The 16,535-nt window shown below is 33.2% G+C and overlaps 1 long non-coding RNA gene across 1 annotated transcript; it reads left to right on the top strand.

The window, feature by feature from the left end:
- The first annotated feature begins 3,975 nt into the window (after nt 1-3,975).
- On the top strand, nt 3,976-8,420 carry LOC134278696 (uncharacterized). Its single transcript, XR_009994498.1, has 4 exons — nt 3,976-4,021; nt 4,227-4,355; nt 7,555-7,746; nt 8,168-8,420. It is a non-coding gene; the product is annotated as an uncharacterized LOC134278696 (long non-coding RNA).
- Nucleotides 8,421-16,535: the final 8,115 nt, after the last annotated feature.

Below are 16,535 nucleotides of genomic sequence, written 5' to 3' on the forward strand. Positions count from 1 at the left end.
AACAAAATATTCAGTTATGAAATTAAGACAAGTACATGTGTATGTATGTAAATCTGCACGTCTGATACCGGTATTGAAGAAAAAATGCTGGATCGATCCTCGTGATATATTGCCTATAGTACATAAAATAAGTTCTTGAATAAATTCATCGTTTATGAAATCATTGTTAATGAAACGTTCACAATTTCTGACTTAAAATAATTTTTTAAGCAAACTTTGCATTGTTTTTAAAAGCAGAGATCATCAAAATAATATCGTTATCGGCGTACTTTACAACGACCGCTTTCATGGCAAAGCCTTGACTTAATGATATTATTAAACAGAAAACAAAATTATTCTAACAATTCATGTTAAAATAATTGTTTACTTAATTGCATGTACCTTGACTGGCTTTGCATGCTTTACAACAGGGATAGCGTCAACCAATTAGCCGCACTTCACTGACCACATACACCTGTGGCGGTATTATCGAGATAATTGACACTTAAAAATGGACGTTTGTTGTGAAAACAGGGTGGCGGATGGCGGTATGCGAATTTGGCGTTATAAAGAGAATTTTATATAGCAGGAAAAACGTTCTTGGGAAATCATGGCGGTATTGCGAAAATGGCGATGAATCGAATGGCGATAATTCGAGAATTGACTGTATAACAAATAGAGAAAATTCAATCGAACAAAGTTGTGTCGTGAAAAATGAGATTATTTAAAGCACAATATCAATATAGCTGGCTAATTTAAATGATGAAGAAACATTAGTAATTCAATATGAGAAAAAATGCTGTCAATGATGATGCAGTGTTTGTTTAATTACAATCATAATTTAATTATAATCTCCCTTCTGCATGTAGACAGTTCATAACAGATTTTTATTATCTTGAAGAATCTAAGTTATCAATTACATAGAGTAGAAAATAGTGATTTTAACCTCTTATGTTCTCCTACTCGGCTCTGATCCCATACTTTCAAAATCAAAACAATAGCATGTTATTAATTATACCAGGTGCTTGTTCAGCAATTGCATCTGCATGCAAAAGTTGTATTATGAGAGTACTGAGTCAGTTTTCTGGTGATCGTTTGTGACAATTATTTTACATTTCTAGTCTTCATGAAAATTCATAAACATTCATTACCTTGACCTATTGTCCCCCACTTGAAAAGTGGGGGATATTAATTTGGGTCTGTCCGTCCGTCCGTCTTTCTGTCTGTCTGTAATGCTTTCGTTTCCACACGATATCTCAAGAACCCTTTGAGCTTTCGCAATGAAATTTTGCATAGCAACTCCCTATGGTCTAAAGAAGAACCCTATTGATTTTGAGGTCAACAGGTCAAAGGTAAGGTCATAAATTCGCAAATGCTGTCTTTTATAACACTTTCGTTTCCGCACAATATCTCGAGAACTCTTTGAGCTTTTGCAATGAAATTTTACATCACAACTCCCTGTTGCCGAGGGAAGACCCCTATTGATTTTGAGGTCAAAAGGTCAAAGTTCAAGGTCGTAAATTTATACATTCTGTCTGTATGAAACACTATCATTTCCGAGCGATATTTCAAGTAGATCTTGAGCTTTTGCAATGTAATTTTATACCAGAACTCCCTAGAACCTCTCTCACCCCTCTCAAAGTGTCCCGCCCCGTTTGTTGTTCCCCGCTTGAAAAGTGGGGGATATTAATTTGGGTTTGTCCGTCCGTCTTTCTGTTTGTCTGTAACGCTTTCGTTTCCACACGATATCTCGAGAACCCTTTGAGCTTTTGCAATGAAATTTAGCATAGCAACTTCCTATGGACTAAAGAAGACCTCTATTGATTTTGAGGTCAAAAGGTCAAAGGTCAAGGTCATAAATAAGCAAATTCTGTCTGTTATAACACTTTCGTTTCCACACGATATCTCTAGAACCATTTGAGCTATTGCAATGAAATTTTACATAACAACTCCCTGTGGCCTAATGAAGACCCCTATTGATTTTGAGGTCAAAAGGTCAACGTTTAAGGTCGTAAATTTAAACATTCTGTCTGTGTGTAACACTATCATTTCCGGGCGATATTTCTAGAAGATTTTGAGCTTATGCAATATAATTTTATACCAAAACTCCCTAGGACCTCTCTCACCCCTCTCAAAGTGCCCCGCCCCGTTTGTTTTATTAGTATTTATAGTATTACATGTCGCTATTTTTAGCACAGGGGCATGAGGAGAGTTATTGCGTATAAAACAGGTTCTCGGCGGACTTTATGTTCTTATTACATCTTTTAGAACTGTTTAATAAAGGCTAAATAAATCAAACACCATGGATTGTGTAAAATTTTGAGAATACCGAACATGAATATACACATGTATGTGACTTCAGTTCCGCATATACTCGATACCATATATAGCGATTCCGTGGTCTAGTGGTATTTTTCTCGCTTCACATGTGAGAGATCCCGGGATCAAATCTCGGTCGATCATTGTATTTTTATTTTAAATACTTTTTTTTTTACTAAATGATAGTGTTCAGCATGTGAAATGAAAAATTTATGAGGTTATAAAATCATTATTACAGCGTGATAAATATTCCATATAAAGAGAATCTTCCATACACATAATAAAGAATAAGCAATCAAATCTTTATATGCATATTGACATACATGTATTTTATTTGCTTCAGTATACTGTAAACCAACTTTTATTCGCGTGCGAGAAATTTTCGCGAAGTTCGCGAGAGCATCGTCATCGCGAATATTTCTCGCCGCGAACCGCTCCTTCATAGTATATTTGTCTATTAAAGGAAGAAGCAAAAAGGCTTGATCGCGAAAATTAATCGTCGCGAACTAATTTATCTCTGTTTAATCGCGAAATAAAGTCGTCGCGAATAAAGTTGGTTTACAGTACATGTATACATTTAATAATTCTACAAATTCAGTCAGGGGACCCCCCCACCCCCCGAACGGTTTATTTTTTCCCTAAGCGGGGGACAAAAATTCTCTGAATTAGCTTGTTTTATTAGTATTTATTGTATTACATGTCGCTATTTTTAGCACAAGGGCATGAGGAGAGTTATTACGTATAAAACAGGTTCTCGCTGGACTTTATATTCTTATTCATTAGAACTGTTTAATAAAGGTTAAATTAAATATCATGCATTGTGTAAAATTTTGACAATATCGAACGTTAATGTATACATGTATGTGACTTCATTATTGCATATATAATGTTCGCTATATTAAAGCGGCTCTAGCTGTTGTCTAGTGGTATGACTCTCGCTTCACAACTGAGAGGTCCCGGGATCGAATCTCGGGCGATCTAATCTTTTTGTAATTTAGAAATACTTATTTTTTTACTAAATGATAGTATCCATGTGAAATGAAAAATTTATGAGGTCTGGCTTGTACTAACTCTAAATCATCATTACAGTGTGATAAATATTCCCTATAAAAAAAATCTTCTATACACATAATAAAGAATAAGCAATCAAACCTTTATATTCATATTGGCATATTTTATTTGCTTCAGTATACATTTAATAATTATACAAATTCAGTCAAGGGGATTCGACACCCCACACACCCCCCCCACCCCCCGAACTGCGCATGGTTTACTTTTTAGCTCACCTGAGCCGAAGGCTCAAGTGAGCTTTTCTGATCACATTTTGTCCGGCGTCCGTCTGTCTGTCTAGCTGTTCTTACGAGAGGTACATTGTGGGGTAAAATTAACGTATTTTCCAGCAGTGTGGGGTTTTTTGGGTACTGTGGGGTTAACCCCATAATGAAGAGGTCTAATTACGTTCAAAATTACTCTATGAGGTCGAAAAACCTAAAATTAGATTTAACCTCACAAAGACTTTGTCCAAATTTTGGACATGTCCTTAGCCCAAAACGCTCAGACATTCAGAAATCTGCTGTTTAGAGGAGTTCGGTAATTGAATCGAGGAGTTCCGAATACCTGAGCATGCGCATATATTTAAAACTAACTGCGCATGCGCAGAATGCGGAAGTAGCTGTGTTTGGATTAGCAGTGAGGAAATTCGGAAACACAAAAAGCAAATGCAGTAAGTCTTACTATTTTGTTGCACCACATTGAAAAAAAGCTTTGTAAGTTGTTTGATATGATTCATACGTACATTATGCAGTTGTAGAATTTATTTAAAGTCAAGGAAAGGACACTTGTAGTCCACATAAACACATACCGATTGAAAACGGGCTTTTGTGAAAAAAAATATAATGAATGCACTGATAGTTCTTTTTTTTAATCAGAGGTCTGCAATGAAAATCGACCGATACCCGGGGGTCGGGCTAGTGGTTTTCTGCAAGAGGGTCGCCCCGTTGGCCAGTAAAAAAAGATAATATTATTTATACACGTGCAATACATGCAAAGCACACCTGGTACGTATTTTCACTCGTTTTTTGCAACAAAAATCCAAACCATTTAAATTTTCCATATAACATGCTCCAACTGTCAATAAATCTCCATAATTTAATCCGTGTTGGAGTACTACTTGGCTTATTTACTTCAAAAAACGATCGTGTTTTTTTCTTAATTCGAATTTTCTCTATATCTATGGTAATTACATGCAGATATCTCATAACATAAATACATGTGATTCTTCCGACGGGAGACAAAATCTCTGGATTTTTCACGCCTCTTCCGCCCCTTCCGATTAATTTTTAAATCATCCGTGTTTAAATTTTTTCAAATTGAATATTTTTGGCTTTAATTTTATCCTGTTTCGTAGTATAATTGCTCTCTCTCTCTCTCTCTCTCTCTCTCTCAATTCATTCTAGATACGTACCAATTGTTTATCTACTCTTCACACATTTGTTTACATGTTCTTGTAATCGTACCTTAATCTATAGAGAAAAAATCAGAATGGAAAAATGGAATTAATGTCACTGCAATAAATTTTCGCATCAAGTAGGCTTCGTAGGAATCAACATGGGGTTGTATAATTAGGTTGTAAAATTTAGTGGTATATCAATTTGATAAATGACAATCAATGTTTATTATTTAAAATGAGTGTAGGACATTTTAATCAGTTGTTAAAATACCCAATATGTCACATTGCTTACACAGTCGCTTGTGTAATTATGTGCCGGATAAAAAATTTCACCTATTATAGAAATTAGACAAATTACCTTTAATATACGTATATATAACTCTCTTTGTGTTAATGGAAAAAATATAATTGTCCTGTAAGATCAATTTGTACTTATTTTTCAAGATCGACCATTGAAAATTTAAAAGAATTAAATCACAATTAATAGTTTTTCTATATCTAAACTTAAAGAAATTCAAGGTTAAAGCTTTATTTTGTAATTTACAATATTAATTCATCATTACTTTGAAAATTTACAGTGAGAGTATGTAACTTAGCTAATACAGGTCTATCAGTATTTTCACACCTGTTAGATTTTGATTCCGTGTAGAAGCTCTAATTGCAACTCTTGTCAAAACAAATGATTTGTATAGCATGATTATCTCGTGAATTTCACCATCAGGAGACGATCGATAGGGATTAGTTACGCTCTGCTGCACTTGACACCTGTGTTGTAGTAGAATGATTTTAAACTGCGTTAATACAAATCTTTGGTCAATTGAATAATTTTTTGTGTGTGTCTGTATGTTAGATAGAAATTCCGACAGCTTTATAAAAATAATATTAAAAATTTACCAGACTTTAAAAACTTCAGCAAAGTAGTTGATCGAGGATTAATTGAAAGGGGGGGGGGGGTTACAATGCTGTTAATTACCAGAACATATTAAAGTGAAGTTTTTAAATAAATTTTATTGACACTTACTGAAATAAATTTTTATACTTTATTTAATTTAATTAAAGCTTTTATATTTTTTATTATTAAAAAAATAGATAGTAGTAAGGCACATGTATTTCTTCTTGAATGATTTGAATGTTACAAAAGAACACTCAGAGTTCCCGAAACTAGTCAAAAATATGTCGGACAATTGTCTTGTAAATATTTAAAATTCACCGGACAGTTGTAAAATTTACTGGACATTAATTTTTTGTATGTAAATTTAACATATTATAGGATTGGAAATTGTAACGATATAATAAATGATATGTGTAAATAAAAAGATGGCAGATTTAAAAAAAAAAATTATTGAAATATTTTGTATAAGGCCTGTGTATGCAGGATTTGACGTCGCCGAAGGCGTGTGATGACCAACGCTTAATTCATCGTATAAATTTATTATGTCCTTTCTGACAGATTTTTAAAATGTTTTTAAAAATAAAATCTGCAACATGACAACTCTTGGTTGATTGTTTGGAAAATATGTTGTTTTCCAGGCTTATTTCTTTTGGATTTTTGTATTTTATGTGCCAGGAAAAATATTACGTAAAATATCAAACTCGTTTTAAAAAGCCTGGTAAAACGCCCGATATTTCTGACTAGTTAAAATTTATTATACAACCTCCACACAGTTAAAAATATGTACTAATGATATAAAGATATGCAAATTTATCATGAAAATGATGATTTTAAGTGAATTTGTTGTCGTTTTACTACATTCAAGTCAATCCGCTATTTTTAGAAAAGGGGAAAAACGCGCTTGTATTTTAAATGCTATCAAATACATTAAAAAAAATCCAGAAGTTGGTATAATATTATCATGCTAATAGATTAAATTATAGAGAAAATAATAAATGGTAACAAATTGTCTGTAATCAAGCAGAAATAGCAGGCACTCTTGCAACCCTGCAAATTCGTCCTTCAAAACGAAAGTAGATTGTCACATTTTTTTTACTGTCAGAACTACAGAGTGCATATATTTATCAGGGAAAATATTTGTTGACAGTGTTTTTAAAACTGTTTTTCCTCCCAGACTTATGGAAATTATTATTTTAATATGTAGCTTTTTATAGTAGACAATCAACGTCTACATTTTATTTAAACAAGATCTGGCGATGCCCTGACGTTTTTTTTTTTTTTTTAATTCCTTTAGTTTTTCATTTGTTTATTGTCAGGACAATTGAATTAAATGATTTTGTTAAGATTATATGTAAAGGTTATACAGTCTGTAAAAAAAAAAAAAACCATCGGACATTTTGACCAATAAAATTAAGATTTTACCGGTCCCATTCAAAGTTCACCGGGGATCCCCGGTGGACCGGTGCGTTTCTGGAACTCTGAACACTTATGAACTGTTTTGTAGGAACAGAAAAATGCACAAAACCTTAAAAATTTAATTTGGAATTCTTTAATTTCATATTTTTTTTAAATAGGCATGGATTAATATATGTATACACACATACAAAGGTTTTGTGAAATTGACATGTTTAATTAAATCAACTGTAGTGGTTATTGCTGTTTATTTATTGACTGACTGGCTACTTCTTGGGCAAACTGGAATAAGAGGCCACCTGTGTTAAGTGGCTAGTTTCTGGACTTCCCAAAGCTTAAAACAAGTTTGACTGTACTTTTTCACCTTTTACCAATATAAGAAAGTAGTTCACAGTACATGACAACTATGCTTTAAATAAATTTCGATGAATTTTAATTTAATAGTAACTCGGAATTTTTGTATGTGATATAAATAAACATTTGCTTCTTTATTCCTTTGTAGAGTTCAGATACTGAAAGTGAACATAAGTGGAACTTTGATGATCTAGGCCGCTCTATTTTTGCAGCAACACCAGCAGGCATCGGACATTCATAAAGTTGAAAGAACAAACCTATGACTTGAACACACAATTTGTGATCTGAATATAGTTCACAAATTTAAGGAAAGCAACTATCAAAGACATTCAGATTGATGGTTAGTACATGTTATAAGTGCCCATAAAATCAAGACAACAATATTATTTTACAATAAATTAAAACATAACCTGTCAGGGGCTGACAAATGGATTTTTAAGGCACTTGCCCAAAGGCAAGTACATGGTCAAAATTCACTTGCCCTACCTGAATTTTTGCCTGCCCTACCATTAAATTATACTGTTATTAAAAATTTATATATAAAAAATACTGAGTAGAACATTGGCATAGATATTGATTTTAGTTTTGATAATTGATTAAGTCATTTGCCCACGGGCAAGTGGTTGATAAAATTTCACTTGCCCAACCCTAAAATTCACTAGCCCCGGGCGTCAGGCAATGGGATTTGTCATCCCCTACCTGTAAAAAAAAATTGAACATTATCATTTAGAAATATATTTTACTGTATTTTTTTTTGACAGGTATACATGAAGTATGAATGAAAGACTTTTCAGAAGAACAAGCACAATCCGGATTCATTCTTGCCATTGTCTTCTCCAGACGGCGACATTTAGGACCTGACTTACTTTTCAGAAAAAGATGAATCGATTTTTGATAGTTGATCTTAAAAAGATAACATTTTCAGGGGTCGTGGATTGAATGACATTTTCTTGATGGGCAACTTGTTTCAAGTATTTGGATGTCTATTCTCAAGTTACTGCAAACCTTAAATTAACTTCTTGATTATTAGTAAAATGTGAGACCGTTTCTTACTTGAAGTAATCATTTTTTGAATTGAGCTATGTAATCTCTGATTACTTATGTTTATGAGTAGTGTTCAGCTTTAAGACAAAAGGATCTTTTATGAACACTGCATTCGTCATGGTGAATTTCTATACATTAAGAAACAGTCATAGTTTTCGTCCTTTTTAATTAGCGATCTCATTTTAAATGTGAGAAATAATTATGAAACTGAAATGTACATTTATGTTGTTTGATTTTTATTTTTTTGAAAATTGTTAATCAATTGCCTGTTGTTGTTTTTTTTTTCATTTTATTTTAGGGGATGGGAGTGGGGGTGCAGCTGTAAGTTTGAGTATATTTTCCAAAAGGATGTACATCGTTATTTTTGTTTTAATATCAATTTTAAAATGCAAAATGATGAGATATTAGACTACACATTTTTCTTAAAACTTCATTTAAATTTATATATTTTGTTTAAAATAAGTAGCAACAACATGCAAGTTTTACAGTTATTTGACAACTCACTATATACTTGTTTTTTACATTTATGAAGATTGTCTCAAATTTTGAGGGGTTTTTTTTCTGTGTTCTACATTTATTGACATGTTTCTTATCTGTTTTCATCTTGTCGAGTAACTGAAAAGTTTGATTAAATCTTTTTTTAAAAAATCAGGATAATCTCTTTTATTTATTATTATTAATTTACAATGAAATTATGTATGCTTTTGATGCATAATGTACACTTCAAATTCATGCACCAGCAGATTCAAAGGGAAAATTCCCATTAGAAAAAACAGTTCAGATAAAGAGATTATCCAATTAAAAAATAGTTTGAAAAATATTTAAAACAAATTTTCAAGTATGTTATCAAAATAGGAAAAAGTATTATGAGTATAGTTTGGTATTTTTAATAGTAAAAAAAAAAAGGATATGACGTACTGGCAATTGTATAATCTCACTCAGGGTCTTTCCGTCAGAGTTCGGAAAAACAACCTCGAATGTATTAACATCACCTGATGTTAAAGGTTATGTTTTTCTTGTTTTTCAAATTTTCGATAGAGGAAGTAAGAAGTCCCTTTTATAGTAAGTTTTATGTAATATCATAGCATTGAATAAAATTAAACTCCATATTCCACAGATAAAAGGTCTTCATGCATTTATTTCGAAGATCATGAAAAAGGGGGGGGGGTTGTTGCCATGGCGTCTAACTAATACATTCGAGGTCATTTGTCAGCTAGTCAGAAAGGCTCGAGAAGTTGCGATTGAACATAGTGGGGGTTTTTGTTCTTTTATTACCAGTCCCTGGTAGAGTTTTTTTGATATTAGAACATACTGGGGTTTTCAAACACTTAAATTCATATGGTTACTGGTATCTGTTACATGAGAATACAGCGGGGTTGTTTGTTTAACACTCTGAGGTTACTAAGATGTCTAATATTTTCTATCAGAACATATTGTGGTTCTTGTCTAACACTTTGTGGGGTTAATGTTATCTTTTATCTATATAAGAACATAATGGGGTTGTTACACATTATGGGGTTAGTGTTGTCTATTATCTTTATAAGAGTACTTAGTGGGGTTGTTGTCCTAACACTTTATGGGGTTAGTGTTGTCTATTATCTTTATGAGAGTACATAGTGGGGTTGCTGTCCAAACACTTTATGGGGTTAGTGTTGTCTTTTATCTTTATAACAGTACATAGTGGGATTGCTGACCAAACACTTTATGGGGTTAGTGTTGTCTATTATCTTTATGAAAGTACATAGTGGGGTTGCTGTCCAAACACTTTATGGGGTTTGTGTTGTCTATTATCTTTATGAGAGTACATAGTGGGGTTGCTGTCCAAACACTTTATGGGGTTAGTGTTGTCTATTATCTTTATAAAAATACATAGTGGGGTTGCTGTCCAAACACTTTATGGGGTTAGTGTTGTCTATTATCTTTATGAAAGTACATAGTGGGGTTGCTGTCCAAACACTTTATGGGGTTAGTGTTGTCTATTATCTTTATGAGAGTACATAGTGGGGTTGTTGTCCAAACACTTTATGGGGTTAGTGTTGTCTATAAAAATACATATCCAAACACTTTATGGGGAGTCTATTATCTTTATGAAAGTACATAGTGGGGTTGCTGTCCAAACACTTTATGGGGTTAGTGTTGTCTATTATCTTTATGAAAGTACATAGTGGGGTTGTTTCCAAACACTTTATGGGGTTAGTGTTGTCTTTTATCTTTATGATTGTACATAGTGGGGTTGCTGTCCAAACACTTTATGGGGTTAGTGTTGTCTATTATTTTTATGATAGTACATAGTGGGGTTGCTGTCCAAACACTTTATGGGGTTAGTGTTGTCTATTATCTTTATGCGAGTACATAGTGGGGTTGTTGTCCAAACACATTATGGGGTTATTGTTGTCTATTATCTTTATGATAGTACATAGTGGGGTTGCTGTCCAAACACTTTATGGGGTTAGTGTTGTCTATTATCTTTATGAGAGTACATAGTGGGGTTGCTGTCCAAACACTTTATGGGGTTAGTGTTGTCTATTCTCTTTATGAGTGTCCATAGTGGGTTGTGTCCAAACACTTTATGGGGTTAGTGTTGTCTATTATCTTATAAGAATACATAGTGGGGTTGTTGTCCAAACACTTAATGGGGTTAGTGTTGTCTATTATCTTTATAAGAGTACACACTGGGGTTGTTTGTCTTATAATCTTATTGGGTTAGTGTTGTCTGTTATTTCTATATAGCATAGTGGGGTTGTTTGTTTAACACTCTCTGGAATATTCTTGTCTATCATCTTTATGTGAAAACATGATGAGTTAATTACTGTTCCCAAACCAAGTTGGGGAACATATTGTTTTTACTCTGTTTCTTATTATGTTCCCCAAACGGAGTTTGTACATATTGTTTTTACTCGGTTTCTTATTATTATTATTATTATTATTATTATTATTATTCTTTTTTTTCTTCTTTGTTCTCCGGTACTTTTTTGTCCGCGAGTGTTCTCAGAAACTGTTCACCCAACTAAGGTAAAACCTTTTTAGGGTTAATAGGTGTGTAGTGTAGGTGTGCGGAACGAAGGTCATTTTGCGCGCATACGCATTCATGTACGGGCGCGTGATATGAGTGAAATGACCGATATACTTAATATAGCTATAACTTTTAAATCTTTTAATGAAATGATTTGAAACTCATTATATAAAGATATAATAATAGTGTAGATAATATGACACTGTCAAATTAGCAAGAACTCACGCGCATGCACGTGAGCTTCGCTCTGATTGGCTGAAACAAAAATCTCAATTGACGGAATGGTATGAAATTTAAAATATAGGAATACTTTAGGATGTTCTACAATATAATATATAACAATTGTCTTGAAAACACGTGCATGCACGTGCGCTGCAATCTGATTGGCTTAAACTTTAAATGGCTATAACTCCCTTGTTTTTCAACCAAACAGGATGGGATTTAGAAAATAGACAGATATAATAGACTTCTACAAGAAGGTATGGTCATCATGCACATACATGAACGTACGTGCACGTGCGCTTCGTTCTGATTGGCTGAAACAAAAATCTCAATATCTTTCCTGTTTTTTGACGAAATGCTATGAAATCTAAAATATATACATACTTTAGGATGTACTGCAATATGATATATAACAATTGTCATGAAATCACGCGCATGCACGTGCGCTGCAACCTTATTGGCTAAAACTGTAAATGGCTATAACTCCCTTGTTTTTCAACCAAACAGGGTGGGATTTAGAACATAGACAGACATAATAAACTTCTACAGGAAGGTATAGTCCTCATGCACGTGAAATGAGTAATATTAAAAATACGCTTAAATGAGTGTATTTTTTGATACTTCTGGATTAATTGATTTGATATTAAGTATATTAAAATTTATAAATAATGTAGACAAGATGATAATGTCATTACGCACATGCATTCAGATAAGCACGCGTGCAATGCTAAAATTTAAATATATTTTGTATTTTTCGGGGAAAAAGTGTGTCTTATTTAATAGCGCTTACAGGTAATATGGCACCAAAAGGGTGTATAGGGGAGCGTTTGGGGAACATCTGTAACGGTCCCCGTTACAATTAGCCCTAGTTATGTTCCCCCAAACTTTTTAGGGTTAGGTGAAGTTGGGGAACATATTGTTTTACTTAATACTCTGTTTCTTATTATGTTCCCATGATTGTCAAAATAAGCATGAACTCACGCGCATACGTGCGCCTTGTTTTGAAACAAAAATCTCAATATCTCCTTTGTTTTCCGACAAACGAAGTTGGGGAACATATTGTTTTTACTCTGTTTCTTATTATTATTATTAAGGTCTTCCGTTTCAGACGGAAGACCTTATAGTGATTCTACTGTTTTTTCTTTTTATTATTATTATTATTATTATTATTATTATTATTTTTTTTTTGCCTTTTTGTTTTGACGATTTCTCAGAGATGACTGGACGGTTAAATTCTCATGAAATTTTCAGGGATGATGGAGAGTAAAAATATCTTTCAGATGCAGTTTTCAGTTTTTCAAAAGTCACTTCCGGTCGTCAGATATGTCCAATTTCCGCTTTTTTCAAAAAAGTTTTGTCCGAGTCATATCTCAGAAACGGTAAGAGATTAAGACACCAAACTTATATGAGTAATAGATCTTGATAAGTAGGCAAAACCAATCGGGGTAAGATTGTCTGCCGTCACTTCCGGTCGTCACAGGAAGTGATAAAAAAAATCGAAATTTTCAACTTTTCTTTAATGAATTTTTTTTTGTATCAGATTATAGCATCTTATTTGTAGTTTCGAAATATATCAGTCCGACCGGAAACAAAAACGACAACTTCCGGTTATGAGAGAAAAACTGCATATTTTCAGTATTTTTCTTTCCCATAAATATTTTTTATAGATAAAGTATTTGTAATGATTTTTGGATATGTTATTCAGACTGCAAATGACTACAGTAACGTCAAATATCTTTGTAAAATTCACTTCCGGTCGCGTGATTTCCTGTCCTCAAAATGTAAAGTTGTCATAGCTAGATCTCGTAAACGGTATGAGATTAAGACACCAAACTTATAAAAGTGGTAGATCATGATAAGTAGGCAAAATCAGTTGGGATAAGATCGTCAGCCGTCACTTCCGGTTGTCACAGGAAGTGATCCAAAAAATCAAAATTTTTAACTTTTCTTTCATGAAACATTTTTTGCATCACTTTATAACATCTTATTTGTATTTTTGAAATATATCAGTCCCACAGGAAACTAAAACGACAACTTCCGGTTATAACAGAAAAACTACATAATTTGAGTATTTTTCTTTCCCATAAATATTTCTTATAGTTAAAGTATTTGTAATGATTTTTGGATATGTTATTCAGACTGCAAATGTCTACAGTAATGTCTAATATCTCAGAAAAATTCACTTCCGGTCGCGTGACTTCCTGTCCTCAAAATCAGAAGTTATCATTGCTAGATCTCGTTAACGGTAAGAGATTAAGACACCAAACTAATAGGGATGGTAGACTTTGATGAGTAGACAAATCCTTTGAGTTTAAGATCGTCCGCCGTCACTTCCGGTTGTCACAGGAAGTGATCAAATAAATCAAAAATTTAAACTTTTCTTTAAGGAATTTTTCTTAGTATTACCTTATAGCATCTTACTAGTAGTTTCGAAATATGTCAGTCCCATTGGAAACAAAAACGATGACTTCCGGTTATGAGAGAAAAACTGCATAAATTGAGTTTCTTACTATCCCATAAATATCTTTTATAAAAAGAGTATTTGAAATGATTTTGGGACATGTTATTCAGACTGCAAATGTCTAGAGAAACCTCAAAATTAGACCTTTGACCCTTACTCAAAAAGTAATAAAGAAGTATTCATTACCTTTATCTAGATTCAGCTTCAAGTATTTATCTCAAGTTTACCTCTCTCTCTCTCTCTCTCTCTCTCTCTCTCTCTCTCTCTCTCTGATGACCTATACCTTTGACCTTGATAAATGACCTTGTACTTTGGCCCCAAAGGTCACGATCAAGCTTAAGGTCGTGGAGGTATTTGCAACTCTTACTCTAACAAATGCTTATAAAATATCCCCTCTCTTCTCTAAAAAAAAAAAACAAAACAAAACGATCAACAGCAATGTAGAGAAAACGTCTTCAAGCCAAACGGCACGAAATATTGACATAAGATTCGGAATAAAAGCAAGAAGAGACTTGAAGGAAAGTTTTAAGGTGAGTCTCTAAACTATAATGAAATTGTAGTGAATATCGGCAAAATCTGCAATTTTTTTTCTGTCTGAAATTTAGTTATTGCTGAGCATAAACATTAATTAAAGCTCCCATCGGCTATTTCTACAATTTTTGTTAATATCATTCGATTCTTCTGCTCTATTACGACATTTTAATACCAAGTATTCTTGCTTTCTTGGGTGTATGGAATTTATTTAAATTTTATTTAGATTTAAATATGAATCAACCGAATCTTGGAAATGGCGATTTTTTCATATCAATTAAACTTCCACGCAATTTAGATAGGTTAAATCAATTGCAGTTACCCCGCTTGATCCGATATGGTGTTGAAAAAATGCCCATGACTCACTGTTTTTCCGAGATTTTCAATTTCCTCTGCAACTGACCACGTGTATTACTTTCGCTTTTACAACTCTGTATATGCTAAGTGTCATTGCTTCACTGCAAGTGTCCCATAATTATTCTAATCATTTTCCTACATACAATATCACATCAAACAGGGAATATATCAGTTTTTAAAGAAATTTGACCGGGACTTTACTACGAAACTATTTCTTTCACTACGAAACTATTTCCTTCAGCCTTAAAATAATAAGCTTTCAAAATACCTTTAATGTTGTGGAACTCAATGGCTCAGAGGTTAGCGTGTCTGACTTTGATACTAATGGTTTTTGGATCGAGCCCAGCTGGAGAATTTTTTTTTCTTTGCATTTACTCTATTTTTTATTTGTCTGTTTTTTTTTAAATAGAAAAATATCCTTCTTACAGATGAATAGAAAAGAACGGAAGACCTTATTTGTTGCTGTAGCAACAAGAGTTTCTAGTTATTATTCTTATTATTTTTCTTCCTGGGAAAATTTTGTCCGCGAGTGATCTTGTAAACTACACATCCGACTTAGGTGAAACCTTTTTAGGGTAAGTAGGCATGTTATGTAGATTTGCGGAACGAAGGTCATTTTGCGCGCACGTGCTTGCAAGAGCGTGCACGTGCAACACGTGAAATGACCAATATACTTGAAATTGCCGTAACTTTTATATTTTTCGATGTAATGCTTTGGTATTTAGAATATAGAGACATATTATAAATATAGATAAGATGACATTGTCAACATGCCATTTTGCGCGCACGTGCTTGCAAGAGCGCGCACGTGCAACACGTGAAATGACCAATATAATGGATATAGCCGTAACTTTTTTATTTTCTGATGAAATCCTTTGAAATTTATAATGTAGGGATATATTAGTAGCATAGACAAGATGACGTGGTCAAAATAGCAAGATCTCACGCGCATGCACGTGCGCTTCGCTCTGATTGGCTGAAACTAAAGTTTCAATATCTTTCTTGTTTTTTGATAAAATCCTTTGAAATTTTGAATATAGTCATACATTAGGGAGATCTACAGCCTGATATAAAAGAATTATCATAAAAGAATGTGCATGCACGTGTGCATGCAAGAGCGCGCACGTGAAACACCAGAAATGTCCAATATAATTGATACAGATGTAACTATTTAAATTTTTTATGAAATGTTTTGAAATTTATAATATAAGGATATATTAGAAGCATAGACTAGATGACATGGTCAAAATAGCAAGATCTCATGCGCATGCACGTGCGCTTCGCCCTGATTTAGAATATGAATAGGTATAATGGATTCCTACATAATGGTACTATCAAAATTGAATGCACGAACATTCATTCATGCACACGCGCGCGCGAAATACACAAAATGGCCAATATTAAAAAAAAAACATTGAAATATATTGTAAAGAATTTTTTTATTTATTCTCACGATATATAGATATGTTAATTGTTTAGACAACATGCTATGATCCTCTTG

Source organism: Saccostrea cucullata, unplaced genomic scaffold, assembly GCF_032062105.1.
Source record: "Saccostrea cucullata isolate Sc308-1 unplaced genomic scaffold, CSIRO_AGI_Scuc_v1 ctg5832, whole genome shotgun sequence".
In the NCBI taxonomy this organism is placed as follows: domain Eukaryota; kingdom Metazoa; phylum Mollusca; class Bivalvia; order Ostreida; family Ostreidae; genus Saccostrea; species Saccostrea cuccullata.